The sequence below is a fragment of the Panthera uncia genome, chromosome D1 (genome assembly GCF_023721935.1).
Source record: "Panthera uncia isolate 11264 chromosome D1, Puncia_PCG_1.0, whole genome shotgun sequence".
Taxonomy (NCBI): domain Eukaryota; kingdom Metazoa; phylum Chordata; class Mammalia; order Carnivora; family Felidae; genus Panthera; species Panthera uncia.
Window position 1 is genome coordinate 58082993 of NC_064808.1, and position 18766 is coordinate 58101758.

The 18766-nt window shown below is 41.2% G+C and overlaps 1 protein-coding gene across 1 annotated transcript in view; it reads right to left on the reverse strand.

Annotated features, from left to right (window-relative positions):
* PAK1 (p21 (RAC1) activated kinase 1) overlaps window positions 1-18361 on the reverse strand; it is a 154200-nt gene extending 135839 nt beyond the window's left edge. Inside the window, exon 1 of the mRNA XM_049652738.1 lies at window positions 17844-18361. The gene's annotated coding sequence lies outside the window, so the exon portion shown is untranslated. The remainder of the gene's footprint in view (window positions 1-17843) is intronic.
* Window positions 18362-18766: the final 405 nt, after the last annotated feature.

Genomic DNA, 18766 nt, shown 5'->3' on the forward strand with positions numbered 1-18766 from the left:
CAAATTTTTCTAATTCTTAATATTTAACAAAACTTTGTTATAATTGCCTATAAGGTAATACTTATACCAAAGAACATCTGCCACTTCACATTTGGCTTTTAAAACACGTTAAGAGGATCAATTTTGTAAAAATATTCAAGAGCTTCACCAATCTTTCCCAAGGGTCTCTCTTAATCCTTTGTTACTCAAATCATTGTCCTCTGAATCTCCTATTATGTCATTACTCATGTTAATTTTCCCTTCAATTTTAAACTGGTCTAACTCTACCTAATCCTCATGTGTCAAGGATTTTTTTGTGTGTATGATTCAAACCATTCTCCAATATTGCCTTATTTCAAATTCGTAAAAGTCTTAATGTTTTGCAGAAATGCCAGTTTTCATTTTAGAATCTATTTGCAACGTATTGTCAGATGTGAATTACCCACCATTAGAAAGGCACTTACTGAGAAAGGGTAAAGAGGACAGAGCCCAACGGTGAGCAGGGAGGGATGCTTGAGTTGGGATTAATTTTACAAGTGATCAGCTCCAATGGATAACAAATGAACTCCTAATTATAGTGCAAAGGAAAGACAGAGTGCTATGGACATTCAACATGTTTAATAAATATTTGTTAAGTGAGCAGATAAGTAAATTATTTTACTCAATCATTCAACAACTATTTATTGACAGCCTACTACATGCCACACACTGTTCGAGATTCTAAGTACACAGTAAGGAATGAAAAAAAAGTACTACACTGCCTTAGTCCATTTAGGCTGCTGTAACAGAATACCATAGGCTGGGTGGCTTCCAAAGAACAGAAATTTGTTTCTTACAGTTCTAGAGGCAAGATCAAAGCACCAAAAGATTCAATGTCTGGTGAGAATTCTCTTCCTGGTTCATAGATGCCCTCTTCTCACTATGTCCTTGCATAGCATTAGGGGCAAGGGAGCTATCTGGGGTCTCCTTTATAAGAACACTAACCCCATTCATGAGGATTCCATCCTCATGACCTAATCACCTCCTAGAAGTGTCACCTCCCCAATCATCACATTGGGTATTAAGATTTAACATATAAATTTGAGAGAAACATAAACATCCAGTGTATAGCACACCCTCAGGAATTTATAATCATGAGTGGTTGGATGAGGACTCGAAGACTACATGGAAGACATGGCATCCAAGCTGGATCTTGAAGAAGAGAGTTTTAATAGCAGAGAGAGAAAAGGAATTCTAGGCTGAGGAAACAGGGTCATATGACATTTCAAAGTGAATGAAACACAGTCTTTTTAGAGAGATGAAATAGGGTCAAGAGAAATGACGCTGAAGAAGTAGGTGGGGTTAAATTATAAAGTTCCCTGAAAAACAACTTAGTTTACATATTATCTTACAGGCAATGGGGACACAGTGATTGCTTTTGGGCAGAACAGTAAGAGGATCAGAAACATTACTCCAGGCAGAATGATGAATGAATGAAAGAGAAAGACTGGTGGCCAAGACACTAGTTATGAGGTAATTAAAAGCCTAGAGAAAAGAAGATTAAGGTGTAAACCAAGCAGAGGAGATAGAAAAATAAAAACAAATTTGAAAAAACTTCAGAAATAAAGCTGCCAAGGCTTAGTAATCCTTGATAATGTGAGCTCACTCATTCAACAAAGATTTACAACACTTATGTTCCACACACTGTATTAGGTGATGAGGTATAATGGTGGATAAAAAAGATATGATCTTTGATTCCATGGAGCTGGAAGTCTAGCCAATAACAAAGAGTCAGATAAGTATAGAATTACAGATCATTACTAATGCCATTACAGAAAATAACGAAGTACTGTCAAAGGATAATGGCGGGGCGGGATCTTCTTTAGACAGGTTCTGGCTCACAACAGCTACTTAATATTTGTTTTCTAAAAGAAGATACAGGGGGGAGAGAGAAACCAGACTTGTGAAGAAGGCAGAATTGGGGAAGAACACACCAGGGGAGAACAGGTATGAAGACCCTGAGGCAGGAAAGACTTTCTCAGGCGGGCTCAGGTGGTTAAGCATCCGACTCTTGGTTTTGGTTCATCATGAGATGATCTCACGGTTCATGAGATCAAGCCCCACATGGGGGTCAGTGCTGATAGAGCAGAGCCTGCTTGGGACCATCCCTTCCCCTCTCTATCCCTCTCCTGCATGCTCACGTGCACACATGCACACACTCTCTCTCTCTCAAAATAAATAAATAAACTTAAAACAAAAAGACTTTCTCAAATTTTGCAGAACAGGGGGAAAAGTGCCAATCACTCTAAAGCACAGTCAGTGCAGTGGACAGTGGCACAAGATAAAGTTAGAAAAACAAAAACAAAGGTCAGGTCTCTTGGAACATTATAAATCATGTTTAAGATTTTGTATTTTCTCCCAAATAAAACAAAAAGCTTTTACAGGCTTTAAGCAAAGAGCTCAGTTAAAAGACTACTATAATAGTCTAGGGTAGAGATGGTTGTGGCTTGGATTAGAGAGGTGACAACAGACATGGGGAGAGGTAGATGGACTCAAGAAATACACAGGAAGTAAAATTGACAAGATTGGGGGTGGAGTACATATAAAGGATAGGAAAGAAGGAAGTATCAGGGGTAAATCTTAAATTTGTGGTTTGAGTAACTAGGTAAACAAAGATGCCACTAAAACAGGGATAACTTAGGGAGTACCAAATTTGTGGGAAAAGATCAAGAATGCAGACTTAGGGGCACCTGAGAGGCTCAGTTGGTTAAGCTTTGACTCTTGATCTCGGCTCGGGTCATGATCTCACAGTTTGTGACACTGAGTCCTGCATCAGTCTCTGCTCAGTGAGAAGTCTGCTTGGGATTCTTTCTCTCTCTCAATCTCTCTCACCCCCTCTCTCTCTGCCCCTCATCCCCACACGTGCACACACTTTCTCTCTCTCTCTCTCAAAATAAATAAACTTAAAAAAAAAAAAAGAATGCATTTTTAGAGCATATTAAGTATAAAATGTTGTAAGATCTCAAAGTGGAAATATCCAGTGGATAAGAGGATATACGGGTCTAGAGTTAAGGACAGAGGTTAGGCTAGAGCTATCTGGGAAAATATGGGAGTTATCAGCATATATACAGTATTCAAAGACGGGACAATGAATGAGATCAAGCAGAAAGTATGATGTAAGAGGAGGAGAGAATCTTACTCTTGAGGAATTTCAACATTTAAAATCAAGATAGGGGCACCTGAGTGGCTCAGTCAGTCAAGCATCAGACTCCTGATTTTGACTCAGGTCATGATCTCACAGTTGGTGAGATCGACCTCCGCAGAGGGCTCTAGCTGACAACAAGGAGCCTCCTTGGGATTCTCTCTCTCCCTCCCTCTCTTTGCACCTCCCCAACTCATGCATGTGCACATGTGCATGCACATGCTTTCTCTGAAAATAAACTTTAAAATCAAAATAGAAAAAAGGCAACAAATAAACTAAGGAATGATCAGAGGTAGGAGGCAAAGAAAGTTATATCACAGAAGGCAAAAGAATATCTTTTTAAAGGCTTTTATAAGTTTATGTATTTTGAGTGAGACAAAATACATGTATTATGTATTTTGAGTGAGAGACAGAGAGAGACCACATGTGTGTGCATGCTTATACACACACACACGAGTGGGGGAGGGGCAGAGAGGAAGAGAGAAAATCCCAAACAGGCTCCCATGCTCAGCTCAGTGTGGAGCCTGATGCGGGGCTCCATCCCACAACTGTGAGATCATGACCTGAGCCGAAATCAAGAGTCAGTTGCTTAAATGAATGAGCCACCCAGGTGCCCTGGCAAAGGAATATTTTAAAGAGAGAGTAATCAAAAAGGCAAATATACAGAGAGGTTCAGTAAGTTGACAATGAAAAGGAAATTCCATGGCTGTTAATATCACAAAAACAAAGACATCCAGGCATTAAGATCCCCTTGTTGAAAGCACACACTGATACCTATAAAGTGATCATGCAAAACAAACAAACAAAGATAAACCTGAATCTGAATTACCCTCCAAATACTAAATTACACATAATATTATAGAGGACCAAGGAGCTTGTTAAAGCATAACAGGGAAATGCAAAATCCAGACAGTAGGAAACTCTACAGAACAATGTGGTTTCTTCAACAAATAAGCTGAAAGGGGTTAAAAAAGAGATTGAGAGAGACCTTAGAGAGTAAAAGAAGACAGAAAAGACCTATCAACAAATCTCTCAAAGTAGCCCTCATTTGGATTCTGCTTCCAACTGTTAAAGAAGAAAAAAAGTATGACATTTGAATCACAACTGAGTATTTTTATGATAGTAAGGGATTACTGGGTATTTGTATGCCACTATGGTTTTTGGTTTTTGTTTTTTTTTTTTTAAAGTAGATTTGGCACAATAGGGGTTATTATGGGTCTTAGTAAGTGTGGTTGTGATGCGGTGGTGAGGGTAGAAGTAGACTGGAGTAAGCTTTCAAGTAAATAGGAGGTAAGGCACTGGAAACAGAAGCTGTAAACAGCTATTTAAAGAAAACTGGCTTTGAAGGAGAACAAAGACAGGGTTTAGCTGGAGGCTGACATGAGATTTCAGGAGCGCTTTTATTTGGTAGGGAAGGGGGAAATTGTTTTCATTTAAATAGAACATCTTGAATGCTGCTTATAACTCAGCAGAAAGCAAAATGTAAAGATTCAGTGAAGTGAGGTTTCTAAGAGAGGACCATAGGAAGGAATCTAAAAGTATGTGAAGGAGAATCACTTCCTTCATTGTAAAGGAAGGCGCAAAGGCAAAAATGGGTGCAAATCCAAGTAGATCCTTAGATTCAGTAGTAGGAATATGAAATTTCTATTTTATGTGTGATACAGGAAGCAAAGTGAGGTAGGAGGATGGGGGTGGGCGGGGAGGAGAAACCCAGGGGAAAACATGGCAGGTGGAGAGTGAAGGGAGAACTGAAGATAACCCTGAAGAAAAGCAGCTATTTTCAGAGCTAAAAAACAGGGGTAAAAAAACAAAAAACAAAAAACAGGTTTTTGGAAATGGGAAATGGGTCCACTGAATAGACCAACTCCTGAAGAAATCATTAAAAGAAAGACTGTGGCGGTATTTTCAGCTTGCAAATATTAAGTCCTGTCAAGAACACATTAGGTCTTTATATCCCTTTACCCAGTAATCCTACCTATGGGAATTTATTCCAAAAAAATATATATTTTATTTTATTTTTAATGTTTATTTATTTGTTTGAAACAGAGAGAGACAGAGCATGAATGGGGGAGGGGCAGAGAGAGAGGGAGACACAGAATCAGAAGCAGGCTCCAGGCTCTGAGCCATCAGCCCAGAGCCTGACGCGGGGCTCGAACTCACGAACCGTGAGATCATGACCTGAGCTGAAGTCGGACGCTCAACCGACTGAGCCACCCAGGCACCCCCCAAAAAAAAATATTTTAAAGGAGAAAGCTATATGTAGTGTTACAGATAAAATTACAGTGTGATTTACAACATGAAAAGAAAACCTAAGTGATTATGAGTTTTATGTGTCAATTTGGCTACACTATAGTACCCAGTTACTTGATTAAATCTAACTACTAATCTAGGTATTGCTGTGAAGGTATTCTGTAGATGTATTAAACATCTACAGTCAGTTGACATTAAATAAAGGAGATCGTTCTTCCTAATCTAAGGGTAGGCTTCATCCAATCAGTTGAAAGGCCTCAAGAGCAAAACTGCGGTTTCCTGGAGAAAAAAGAATTCTACTGGTTCTATTTCTCTGGTAGAACACTGACTGACACGATGATTTTAGGCAAATCATGGAATATCAGGTAATAATTTTATAGTGAGCACTAAGAAATTACATGGGGAAATGTTTATAGATCAAGGAAAAAGGGGGGCACCTGGCTGGCTCAGTCGGTAGAGCATCGGACTGTTGATCCCAGGGTCATGTAGTCTACTTAAAAAACAACAACAACAACAAAAACCCATAAACAACAAACTGAGGTCTACATTGTGATTACAACTATGTAAATGTGTATGTTTACATGTAAGAAAAAAGGAAACAAAAGTGGTTATTCATTAGAATAATGGAATCCTGGCTAAATTTTAAACATATGAATAGTGTTACAAAATAGTTTGTGAAATAGAGCTCTGTTATTTTTTAAAAACTTTTTAAGTTTTTTAAAATGTTTATTTTTGAAAGAGAGAGAGTAGACATGCTGTGAGCGGTGGCAGGCGAGCAGAGAAAGAGGGAAACAGAGGATCCGAAGCAGGCTCTGTGCTGTCAGTGCGCGGGTCTGGCACTCACAAACCATGAGATCATGATCTGAGCCGAAGTCGGACGCTTAACCGAGCCGACTGAGTCCGACTGAGCCACCCAGGTGCCCTTGTTATTTTTAATGGAAGAAAGTTAGTAACGTTATTGTTAAGCCTTATTAAAACTACATAAGACTTTAAAGAAACTCCTGATAATCTAAAAGGAAACTGCCAATTTTGAAATGTCGCCTTGGATAGTACTAAAAAGAATGGACCCTCTAGAAGGCAAATATACTTACAAAGGCCTCAATCCAATGCCATTTTTCAGTAACATAGAATTCTTCAACTCAAATGAAGTGAAGTCCCAGAATGGCAAAGTAGGCAGTGATCAGTTTGATCAGCGTAAGAATTTCCCACATCCTTAACCAGCTAGCATCAGGGCATGCATTCAACTTTGACTCAGATCAGAGATGTTTGTACTGAGCAGCTAAATATTTAGCACTCCAGGGTTCTTCTCTCCTTCCCTCTCCAACACCAGGCACTGAAAGGATTCTTGTATGCTTGTTGAACTTGAGAAACAAACAAATGCTCTAAGTAAAGAAGTCATGACTCGGTTTGATGTTGGCTCCACGTTCATTCTTTTAATCAAAAAATATTCATTAAGTGGCTACTATATGCTAGGAACTGTGACTACAATGGTGAGCAAGAAAAGATAATTTTTATTTTAAAGAAAAGGGCGCCATTTTAAAACTTATTCTCTTTAGGGTGCCATGCCTTAAAAAGAAATAATTCTCTGGAGCTTAAGGTCTAGTAGGACAGATAGATATTAATCAAATAATGCCACCGTGTAGTGGGTAAGAGTATAGTTCTATGTAAACAAATAATGATACAAATGCTAAAATGTTTAAGGATGAAGTGCACTGGCATCTGAAACTTATTTGGAATTGCTTCAAAATAAGATGGATTGATGAATGGATTAAGGGATGGATAGATAATCAAATAGAGCAAAACATTACAGAATCTAAATGAGTATATGGGTGCTCACTGCACATACTTCCCTCTTAATATTTTATTATAATTTTTAAACATACAAAAAAGTTGAAAGAAGTATACCATCAGGGGCGCCTGGGTGGCGCAGTCGGTTAAGCGTCCGACTTCAGCCAGGTCACGATCTCGCGGTCCGTGAGTTCGAGCCCCGCGTCGGGCTCTGGGCTGATGGCTCGGAGCCTGGAGCCTGTTTCGGATTCTGTGTCTCCCTCTCTCTCTGCCCCTCCCCCGTTCATGCTCTGTCTCTCTCTGTCCCAAAAATAAATAAAAAACGTTGAAAAAAAAATTAAAAAAAAAAAAAAAGTATACCATCAAATAGTTTCAAGAGTAAGCCTACAGGAAGGATTTTTTTTTTTAATGAAACTTTCAATCTTTGACCAAGAGTTCTACTTAGATATTATAGATACCAAGAGGCAGTCTAAAAACCACTTACATTAATCAATTTATCCATCAGTACTTATTTGCTTGTTTGTTTTAGCGGACAGCGATAGAGAACACTCTAAACTCAAAATACTATGCCAAAAGTGCTGGCACTATACAGGTGGAGAGTGGCCCTCAGGCACTAATTGTCTCTGTCTATAAAATCAGATTTAATAATCCCTTCTCAGTCTCTCGGGATTAAACAGGATATCGCATAGGGTAGCAATTTGAAAGGTCTCTTCCTATCACCCCAACTCTATCAAGTACCATTCACTCTTGTTCCATGTGCACCAGTCATAATGGCTTTTTTTTTTAGTTCCTATGTTGAGCTTAAACCAGTGCTAATAGAAATATAATACAAGCCATTAACATGAGCCACATATGTAATCTTAATTTTTCTAGTAGCTATGTTTTTAAAAGCTAACAAAACAGGTGAAATTAATTTGAAAATCTATTTTAACCCAATTAATCTAAAATACTAACATTTTATTATATAATAAATAGTGAGTTGTATTCAATTCTTTTTTCAGTACTAAATCTTCAAAATCTGGTATGTATTTCATACCTACAGCACATCTGTATTTGAACCAGCCACATTTCAAGTGTTCAGTAGCCATACTCTCTAGTAGTTAACATCTTGAGCATCATAGCTCTAAACTTTTACCTACTTTCAGGGTCTTTGTGCATTTAAAATGTTCCCTCTGCCTGATATGCTCTACATCGGGTTCTCCGAATGGCTAATAACTACTTATCTTGTATATCTCAGTTTAAAAGCATCATCTCCTCATTGAAGCCTTCCCTTTCATCACTCCAAAATTCTCTACGTTAGTCCTTTATCTCTTTTGTAGGACTTACCAAAACCTGCAACTATTTATATGTATGTTTAATGCTTTTCTCTGTATTCCCCTCTGGAATGTAAGCTTTATAAGAGTAATGAGAAGGATCATTTCTATATTATTTATGATTGTACCCCAAGTATTAATCACAAGGCTTGGCACATAGGAAGCAACCAATAAATATTTGTAGACCAATGTAGGAATTGATAAATAGATACACTGTAGAGACATACTGAGTTTTTATGCACATGAAAGTGTGTGTGTTTTGCCCCTACTCTACAAGCCCACAAATAAGAATACGTTCAGCAGCCATTCCCAACTAGCCTGGGACAGAACTGTCAAGACAATTCTCTGACAAGAGTTAGTGGGTAGAAACATGATTTTGGGAAAGAGAACAAGCTGTAAATAGCTTTACCATTCTCTAAGGAACTAGGAATTTTTTAGAAATCAAGAGAAAATGAAGGAAGTGCCACTGCAAGCAATACCCAAATGATCAAGAGCCAACACTAGATTTGGAGATTGCAAATTTCCAAACTCATGGCCATGTTATCGTAGATAAGCCGTTACCTTTTTTCCACCTGTAAAAACAAGATGCCTTAAAGATAGAATGAAATGAGATTGTATATGAAAGTGTTTTGAAAACAGTAATATCTAAATACATATAAATTGTCTCTAGGCTGCTCAGAAAATTTGGAGTTTCAAAGGTCTATCATTATGAATTTTTCTCCTTTGCTTATCTGGTTTCTTGTTTTAAGTTACTTTGCAGACTTGGGGCACCTGGGTGGCTCAGTCGGTTAAGCGTCCAACTTCGGCTCAGGTCATGATCTCGTGGTCTGTGAGTTCGAGCCCCGCATCGGGCTCTGTTGCTGACAGCTCAGAGCCTGGAGCCTGTTTCAGATTCTGTGACTCCCTCTCTCTCTGACCCTCCCCCGTTCATGCTCTGTCTCTCTGTGTCTCAAAAATAAACGTTAAAAAAATTTTTTTAAGTTACTTTGCAAATTATATATAACTTTTTTTTTAATGTTCATTTATTTTGAGAGAGAGAGAAAGGGAGGGACAGAGAGAGAGGGAGAGAGAGAATCCCAAGCAGAGCCAGATGCAGAGCTCGATCCCACAAACTATGAGATCATGACCTGAGCCAAAATCAAGAGTCAGACACTTAACTGACTGAGCCACCCAGGCACACCAATAATTTCTTAAACTAATCAAGCAAAATCTATCCTGATACCAAATAAAAATCTGACTCAGGACTGATCAGATGACTCCAAATGGGAAAATAATCTTAAATGGAAGAAAATGTTATAAAATAGTAATTCTCCAACAGGTGTTGGGGAGGGGGGTGGTGGCTAAAAGTCCTTCCACTATACGAGGTCCTTCTGCAGCCATTCCCCACCATTGAGAATTGTTTCCATACTAAAACACTGTCACTGATGGATTATGTCTTAGAGTATTACAGAAGAAAGAGGAGAAAGAGTAAAGGTAAAAAAAATCACTGTCATACAATATTTGAGCTGGGGAAGTTAGCCTAAGATTTAATGCATCTATAAAACAGCTCAGGAAAACTGAGGCTCTGCGTGGTTAAGTGACTTGCCATGGTCATAGAGTAATAATCATAAAAATGTCTCCAAATCCCAGTTTGATCTATCTGCTCCTAAATTTTCTCATCTGTAAAATGAGTATAAAACAGCATTTCTCTTATAAGATTATTTTGAAGAGAAAGTAAAAATAAAATGTAAAGTGTTTGGTACCTTGAAAGTCCTTGGTAAGAGGTCAGTTATAATGAGGCTGTTGATGTTCATACGTTCCTGATCTCATTTATCCCCAGTGAACAACGAGGCTGGGGAAAGCAGGTGGCTGGGAAGCAGGGAGATCACCAACCCAAACTCATGTTTTAAGAAGATTAAAAGAAAATAAATGATATTACTGGTTACATTTCCACAATAAAACTGATAGGTTTGTTGGTTTGGGTTTTTGGGTTTTTTTGGGGTTTTTTTGGTTTTCTGGGTTTTTTTCATTTATTCTTCTGTATTCTGGAGTCAAAAGGACCTGGCTTCAAATCATAGCTGTGATGCTGTACAGTCCAGGCAATTCAGTTAACCTCTGTTTCCTATTCTATAAAATGGAGATAAAACAATTACAGTCCTAGCTAGCTAATCCACATACTTGTTGAAAGAATAAAGTGAGATAATATTAGTGACAATACTTTATACACTATACAAGAGGCCCTTCATCATCTAGGCCTTGTCTTTCTCTCTGCTTTTATGGCTCCCTACCTTGCACCCCATCCTGTAAATGTACTAAAATATTTAGGGATACCCAAACATACTCTCAAGACTTCTAACACTCATACTGCTCTCTTTCAAGAAGGTTGTTCCTCTCTGCTCTCTTCCTACTCCTCCCCAACTGTGCTTGGTTAACTCCTGTTCATCTCTCAGAACACAACTTAGCTGTCACTTCCATTAAGAAGCTTGCCAGGCATGGGGCACCTGGGTGGCTCAGTCAGTTAAGATTCTGACTTCTGATTTCGGCTGGGTCACGATCTCATGGCTCATGAGTTCAAGCCCCACATCAAGCTCTACGCTGACAGAATTGAATCTGCTTAAGATTCTGTGTCTCTCTCTCTGCCCCTCCCCTGCTCACACCTCTACTCCCTCTCTCTCTCAAAAATAAACATTAAAAAAAAGAAGAAGAAGAAGCCTTGCCAGGCCACCCCCATTTCAGGTAGAGAAGATGCCTTTCCTCTGTTTTCACATAGCATATGTCTCCACATGTCATTTTTGTCTCAATATAATTATCTATGGACATGTCTGTTTCTCAACTATAAACTTAAGGGTAGGGACCAGGTATTATTCATCTACTCCTTCAGAGCCCCTGACAATGCCTTGATGTTCAATATGTGTCTAGCAAATGAACCTTAAATAACAATTAAAACATTAATTTTCATATAGGAGTTACCAAAGACTTTATACAAAATATTACAATATAAAGCAATACTTCTCAACCTTGGCTGCATATCAGAATCGCCTTAAACCTTCAAAAATAGAGATTCCAAGAGATTTTAATTAAGCAGACTTTAGAGCCCAGGCAACTGTTGTTTTTTTTTTTACATCTTCACAAGTATTTCAAATGAATAACCAAAATTAAAAACCACTGCTATAAATAATTGAGGTCATTAAGTTACAACAATTCTACCTAACACCCTACAATTCATTTTTACATACATTATTTTTTTAACCCAGTATACCTAAGATACAGTGTTATATTAGTTTCAGGTGTACAACATTCATTTTCACATGTATTATTAACTGAGTTTTCACAACTCTGTGAGTTAGGTATTATTTCTATTTTCCAAACTAAGAAACATATTTAAATAAATGTCCAAATAGGTCTTTGCCTAACTTCAAATTTAGTGCTCTCCCTCCTACATCTATCTCCTTCCCTAGAAAGTGATAATATTGCAGCCACATACAAAGTACATGGAGACAAGGGTTCAAATGAAAAATACATTAATCCCAGCTTTGAGGGAATCAGGGAGAGAATAAGGAAAACTGGGCCTTGAAGACACAGGCAGGGAGATGAAGGTGGAAGTCATATATACTGTGTCACTGTCATTTGTCACCTCAAAAGATTCAAACAGCAGATTCTGTAAAGGAGAAAAATGTTCTTGCCAGCCTCACTTGGTGCTTACACAGTCTGAAAGGGACATGAGAGAGGGCTGAAAGTAGAAAATGGAATAAGAAAGTCCCATAAACAAGAATGAACTTCCCAATGCTGCATGCAGATTACCTCACCCTGACTCCATGAATAAGGGCCAAGATATAAGGGGCTTGTTATAACTAAAACTTAAATCAATTTTAGGGAATTAATACCAAACAAAATCGTATTAATGAGGGATCAATGAACTTCTGGTTCTTTCTAGACTTATCACACTATTGTTAGAGAGGGGATAATCTGGAGGATCCTAGCATGTAGATCATTTCCCCCATCTCAAAGACTGGGAGGATAGAGTGGTGGAAGAAGTTACTTGTGAAAGATAAAGCTTAATGCAGGAGCAGAAAAATGTACGACATTATGTTAATAAACTTATGATAGCAAAGGGAAATGAATATTCAGACACAGGTGACACAGAATGCTGGATAAAGTCCTAATTTCTCAGCTTCAGTAGGGAAGTGTTATCTTATAAGTCTGCAATATCATGAATATCTGACAGTTTTACCAGCAATTTTTTTTTTTTTTTTTTTTTTTTTTTTGTGGTTCATACCGTGGACTTCAGTCAGGATTTTCTTAGAAGGAAAAGGCTAAAGAGAGTAAGAAGCAATCTACAAGGATATTTCTAGTGCTCCAAAGTTTAGTTTGACAGAATTTAAAAGGCAATATGATACAGTGGCAAAAGTGAAGTATTGCATTGAGATTCAAAAAATGTAGTTTTAAATCAGTATTTAGTCATTTGCTAATGATGTGCCTTTGAGCAAATCAAGACTTCTATAATCCAATCTCCTAACTCATAAAATGGAAATACCTATCTCACAGGGCTGTTGTGAAGACTAAACAAAAACACCAAGCAAAAATGTTCTTTTCTCTGTATGAATGATAAATGTAAATGCATGTAAATCTGTCTTCGCCAATCTTTCTATGCACAAAAAAAGAGAGCAGGCTAAATGAAGAAAAAATTTATTTTAACTCTCACAGCAATATACTTGCAAAATGTTCCTATATCCTCTATACAGAAAAATTAAAGCAGCCTGGGTAATGAACATAACACATAATTGCTGGCATTAGGTGAATATGAACTGGAACAGAGGTCTACCACTTACTTTCAGCAAAACCTTGAACAAATTCCCTTTGCCAGTTTGAGCTTCAACCTCTTTATCCATTAAACAGAGATACTAGCAATCATCGTATATTATTACATTATTTTGAAGATTGCAGAAAACAACTCACATAATGTCTGGTACATAACAGGTATTCAATAAGGTTTATCACCACCTAATAACTGCTAACAAACTATACTTTCCAAAGGTTCCTTTATAATCAATATTGCATTTAGTTGCTTCGTACCCTTGTAAGCTAGCCATAGCAACTGTTACCATCCCCATTTTACAGCTGGACAAAAGGTACAGAAATAAAACTACTTCCATAAGGTCATGCAGTAATAAGACACTAAGGTCGCCTGACCATTCCTCCCACTCCAAATTACAACATTAATCCTTAGGAATTAAAATGATACCTATGAAATAGAACATGCTTTCGAAAACCTTCAACTTCTCTCTTTACAAAAAAAAAAAAAAAAAAAGGTTTTCCCCCTACTTTCTGGTTATGGTTTAGAAAGATAAAAAAGGGGGCAAGGGGCACCTGGGTGGCTCAATCGGTTAAGTGTCCGACTCCTGATTTCAGCTCAGGTCATGATCTCACAGTTCATGTGAGACTGAGCCCTGCACTGGGCTCTGTGCTAAGATCCTGACATTGCACGGCCTGCTTGGGATTCTCTCTCTCCCTTTCTCTGACTCCTCCTCTGCTCTCTCTCTCTCAATATAAATAAACTTTCAAAAAGGGAGGGAGGGGAGAAAAATTCATTATAACCAGCAACAACACAATTAAGAATTGTCTCAATTAGCAACTACTGATTCCACCTTAATTTTTGTTTTTGTTTTCCCCAACAAAGCCATCGATCTCTTAATCAAGATATTTTTAAAAGTCTGCTTATCAAAATGACACTTGTTTGATAAACTATTCCTAAACTGATAAAAAAAAATTAGAAAGACAGCTTTCTCCCATCTTCCAAAGTACACATCACTTTTTTACTCCTCTATTATCCCTTCATTTCAGCTCTTATCATACCATGTTGCAGTATCTTTAACACCTTGAGGACTTGAACCGCATCCTATGTGTACCTGAACATCCTGTCCCACCAAGGGGCCTTGCACATGGTAGAGAAAGTCTCAATAATTGTTTATAAATAAACGGATGAGCAAATGAAGCCAATCTCTCAGAGGTAAGTTAGGAAAGGAGAAAACTGGATATGGTATCTTAGGGCTAATAGGAAAGTGAAAGAAACAAAATATTTTAAGAGCTTCATAAGGAAGAGAAACCTTTGTGTGGAGTCAAACAGGCCCTTGTATGGCTTTAAGTATCTCTAGAAAAAGACAAAAACCACAGAAGATCCGGAAGAGACAGTTTGAAATCCAAAAACTCAAAAGTTAGGGTGCTTATTTAGATTTGCAAAACCAAGTTGAAAATTCCCAAGAAATAATCCTAGCCTAAGATATTTTGACAGCAGTTTTCAGGTCTTGGCTAAAAGAACGATAGCTGAAAAAACTGCAGGCTTTGGTGGAGAAAGACAGATGTAAAAGGGAAGGGAAGATAAGCTCAGTCTAAAATAAATCCCCAAAAATGCTAGAATCCACTTGGATTTGCATATTAGCTTATGGTTCCTCTTCATTCTGAGAACTATTCTTTAATAAAACCCCAATGTCACAGCTGGCGATATATAGGAGTAAATCATGTTATGATTCTCATTTAACAAAAACTGAAAGCCTGCTATATGCAGCCACTACTCTAGGCAATGGGAATAAAGTAGCAGGAAAAAAAAAAAACAGACAAAACACTCTCAGGAAGCTTTCCATCTAGTGGCAAAAGATACAAGACAAACTGGGATGGGATGGGATGGGATGGGATGGGATGGGATGGGATAGGACAGGATAGGATGGGTTGGGATGGAATGTCAGGCAGTAAGTGCTAAGGAAGAAAAAAGAAGGGAGTGAGGGAAGAGAGAACGGAAGAGTGTGAGGGAGCTGGCAAGGAGACGTATTATCAAAAGCAGATCTTTTAACTCAGTAGTTTTCAAACTTTATCAAGTGTCAGAATTGCCCAGGGGACTTGTTAAAGCGGGGCGGGGGGGGGGGGGAAGGGGGGGGCAACTCCACAGTTTTTCATTTGTAGATCCTGGGATGGGAAAAGTAATTTGCCATTCTATCAAATTCCCAGATTATGTTGATGTTATTCATGTAAGGACCACACTTGGAGCTAATTGTTGTAACCCAGAAGATTAAGAAGCCTCTATCCCATTGGTCTTGATTTGCTTCTTCATACATCCATTCATTTCAAAAACATATTCAGAGCCAGGAACTTTGCTAGGCACTAAAATTAAACAGATCCTACCCTCAAGAAATTCAGAGGGGGCTGGGGGGGTATAAACTCAAATAATTGCAATAGAGTACTATAGAGAGCTATAAGGGTGGTATGTACATGAGCCAGAGATTGGAAGAGCGACCAATTCCATGGAAGTAATAGGAGGAATGACTAATGGACTGCTTCCCAGAGGTCCAACAAGCACTTCTCCACAGGCAGGTAGTGGGTGGGAGGCCAGCATTTCCATTGGAAAGAATAGCACCAGGGAAAAGCAGAAATGAGAAAGAGTATGGCAGGGAAGCTATAGAAAGTGAATCTGCAGAGGTAAGCAGTAATCTGATCTTTGAGAGTTTCTTATTCATGTTAAAGAGTTTGTCTTTAGACAATGACTAGTCGGGAGGGAGGGAGACATGATGTGATCTGGTTTAATTTTACAAAGGTCTCTCCGGATACAGAGTGCCCTTCTTTCACAAGGCACTGCCTTCTCCAAGCCTAGCACACGGCCCCTAACAGGAGCTTAGTAAATGTATATTTAACTGAACTGAACAAGCTTTCTGTCAAGTGGTGTCTTATGAATGAGAGGCAGGTCACCACCTTCCCCACAAGACTCACTTTGGCCTGGACAAGACTTGTAAAACAGGTCCTGCAGCCTCAATTATTGCACACTACTTCTTGTACAACTGGAGCCCCCCAGAGATTACTAGGACAGGCCTTCCTTGTTTACATGTCTTACCTCACCTGCTAGACTTTGAGCTCTTTGAAATCAGGGAATGTCTTACTAGAATCTGAATCCCCATAGTCCTAGCAGAAGACCCAAAACATAGGAGCTCCCCAGACTCCAGTAATGTTGGGTAAACGAATGCCTGAGTAAGCAAATTTACCAGATAAACCCCATGAGCTCATACAGGTAAGGATATGGATAAGCTTCAGGGAATGTGTCAGGGTCCATGTTCCCAAAACCCTTTTTGACAAATAGAGTTTCCAGTCGAGTGAGGTGTACCCGATATAGGATTTCCCAAATAGGAACAAAAAAATTGTTACAAGTGCCATAAAAATCCTGCTGGGCCTCTGGGGATCCCAAAGGGAAGTCAATTTTGCCTGAGAGGAGTCTGAGGATGGAGGCTAGCAAAGACCTGGGGGAGGAGGCATGTGGCGGGATTATTCAGTAGACTCTTCAAAGCTGAGTAGGTGCTTGATACCTGCCGATTTTTAGGGCATAAAAGAAAAGTCCTGGAATTTTCAGGCTGGAAGTGACCTGCTCAAGGTCACTAAGGTGAAGTCACAAGGTAAGGCCAATGAGGCATCTGTATATTGTTGATTCCTGTTTTCTTCCAACAAAGGCACAGCAAGGCAAAACTACAGCTTTTTCTCAGAAACAAGTTTTAAAACATGGGCTACACTAATGAATTTGAATTTTTACTGGTAACCACAGTACCAACCCTTCCCTTCACCTTTCAGTACTGGGAAAAAAGCAGAAGACAGTTATCAAAGAGGTTTAACAAACAACAAGCACTTTGCTCCCGACACCCACAAATACCCAAAACTTCTTAAGTATTTTTCCAAAATACTCGCAGCAATATTTGCTGCTTAAACATTCAAGACAGTAAAAGCCAAAATAATCCTGTCTTTCGAAATGGAATATTAAGCGTAAAGTAACCGTAGGTCTCCTTTCCTTGTTTGTTTTTAACTCCACAAGTTGAGTATTCCCGGGGTGGGGGAGGGGCTGCCCAAGTCAAGCTCCATCCAGCCGTATTTTTCAAGGAGGTGAACCCTAGAGGTGATTGCCCCGGCCTGGACAGGAGGGAGTTTTTTCCGTGCAGAATGAATCGGACGCCGCTCGGCTAGGCTTCCCGGTGGCCCGCCAGGGTTAGCGCCGAAGGACCGCAAAGTTCGCAAGGGAGGCGGCTCCGAGCCCCGGACCTGTCGGGTCTCCGGGCCCCTCCCCCGCCCCGGACCTCCCCCGGGTCCCCAGCGTCTGAGAGCGGCAGCCTCGCCGGGGAGTGCACGGGGGGCCTTTGTTGGTACGCCGAGGGCCGCCGGCCACGCCGGGCGGCGCCCCGCCCCACCTTACCTGGCGCCCCCGCCCGCACGCCCGGCCCGGCCGCGGGGAATGAATGGGCCCCGGCCCTGACCCCGCGCCGCCCCCACCCTCGCGCCCCAGCCCGGCAGCCTGCGACGCCAGCGGGGCCGCGCGCGAGGCCGGCTCTCACCTTCCGCGCTCGCTCGGCTCGACTCCGCTCCTCCTCCTCCTCCACCCTGGTGGCGGCGGCCGAGCCAGGGAGTGAGCGCGCGAGTGTGCGCGAGGGGCCGCTTCACTTTCTCCCTCCTGCCGCCGCCGCCGCCGCCGCCGCCGCGCGCTCGGCGCCTCCCCCACCCTGCTCGAGCCGGGGAGTCCCCTCAGGACGGGGGCGGGGGTCAGCGACCGTGAGAGGGCTGGAGGCAGGCGACGCGGGAGTAGGGGGTGCTGTGAGGGGCGGGAGTGTGAGGGGACTCGGGCGGCCTCTGGGGAATGAGGTGCGGAGTTGTTTGCGGGGATCTTGAGAGCACGGGGCTCCGTGAAAGAGGGGGTTAAGACTCTGAGGGGAAAGCGTCTGTGAAGTAGGACGGCAGAGCCGGTGAGGGCGACAGCGGGGAGGCGCGCGGGACGAACGTAGTGGAGGGGATGTGGGGAGAAAGCCGGGAGGGGGCGTCTACAGTGCCGCCGGTACCTAGGGCTCCAGCTGCAGCCACAGCCCGGCCGCCTCCCCCGCCCGCAGCCGCGCTATTGTACGCCGCCCGGCCAGGCCCGACCGCCTCTCCCACGGGCCCCCGCCCCCTCCCCCGCGAGGCAGCGGCGCCGGCCGAGCCAGGCCCGCCCCGCCTCCCGCAGGTGGGAGGGGGCGGGGAGGACAGGCGCGACCCACGTGAACGAGGCCGACCCGGGCTGGGGGGGGGGGGGGGGAGGAGGGGCGAGCGCCTGGGATGACGTCATCGGCGCATGACGCCAGAGGCTGGGGAATCACCCGGCTGTTGCGTGATGTCATTGCGCCCGCATCTCTCCTCTCCCCTTTGACCCTCTTGCGGCTGCAGACTCTGCGCTGCCTTTCTCCAGGAAGGTTTTGTGATGATTTCTGGGGGCATTAATGGTGTAGTA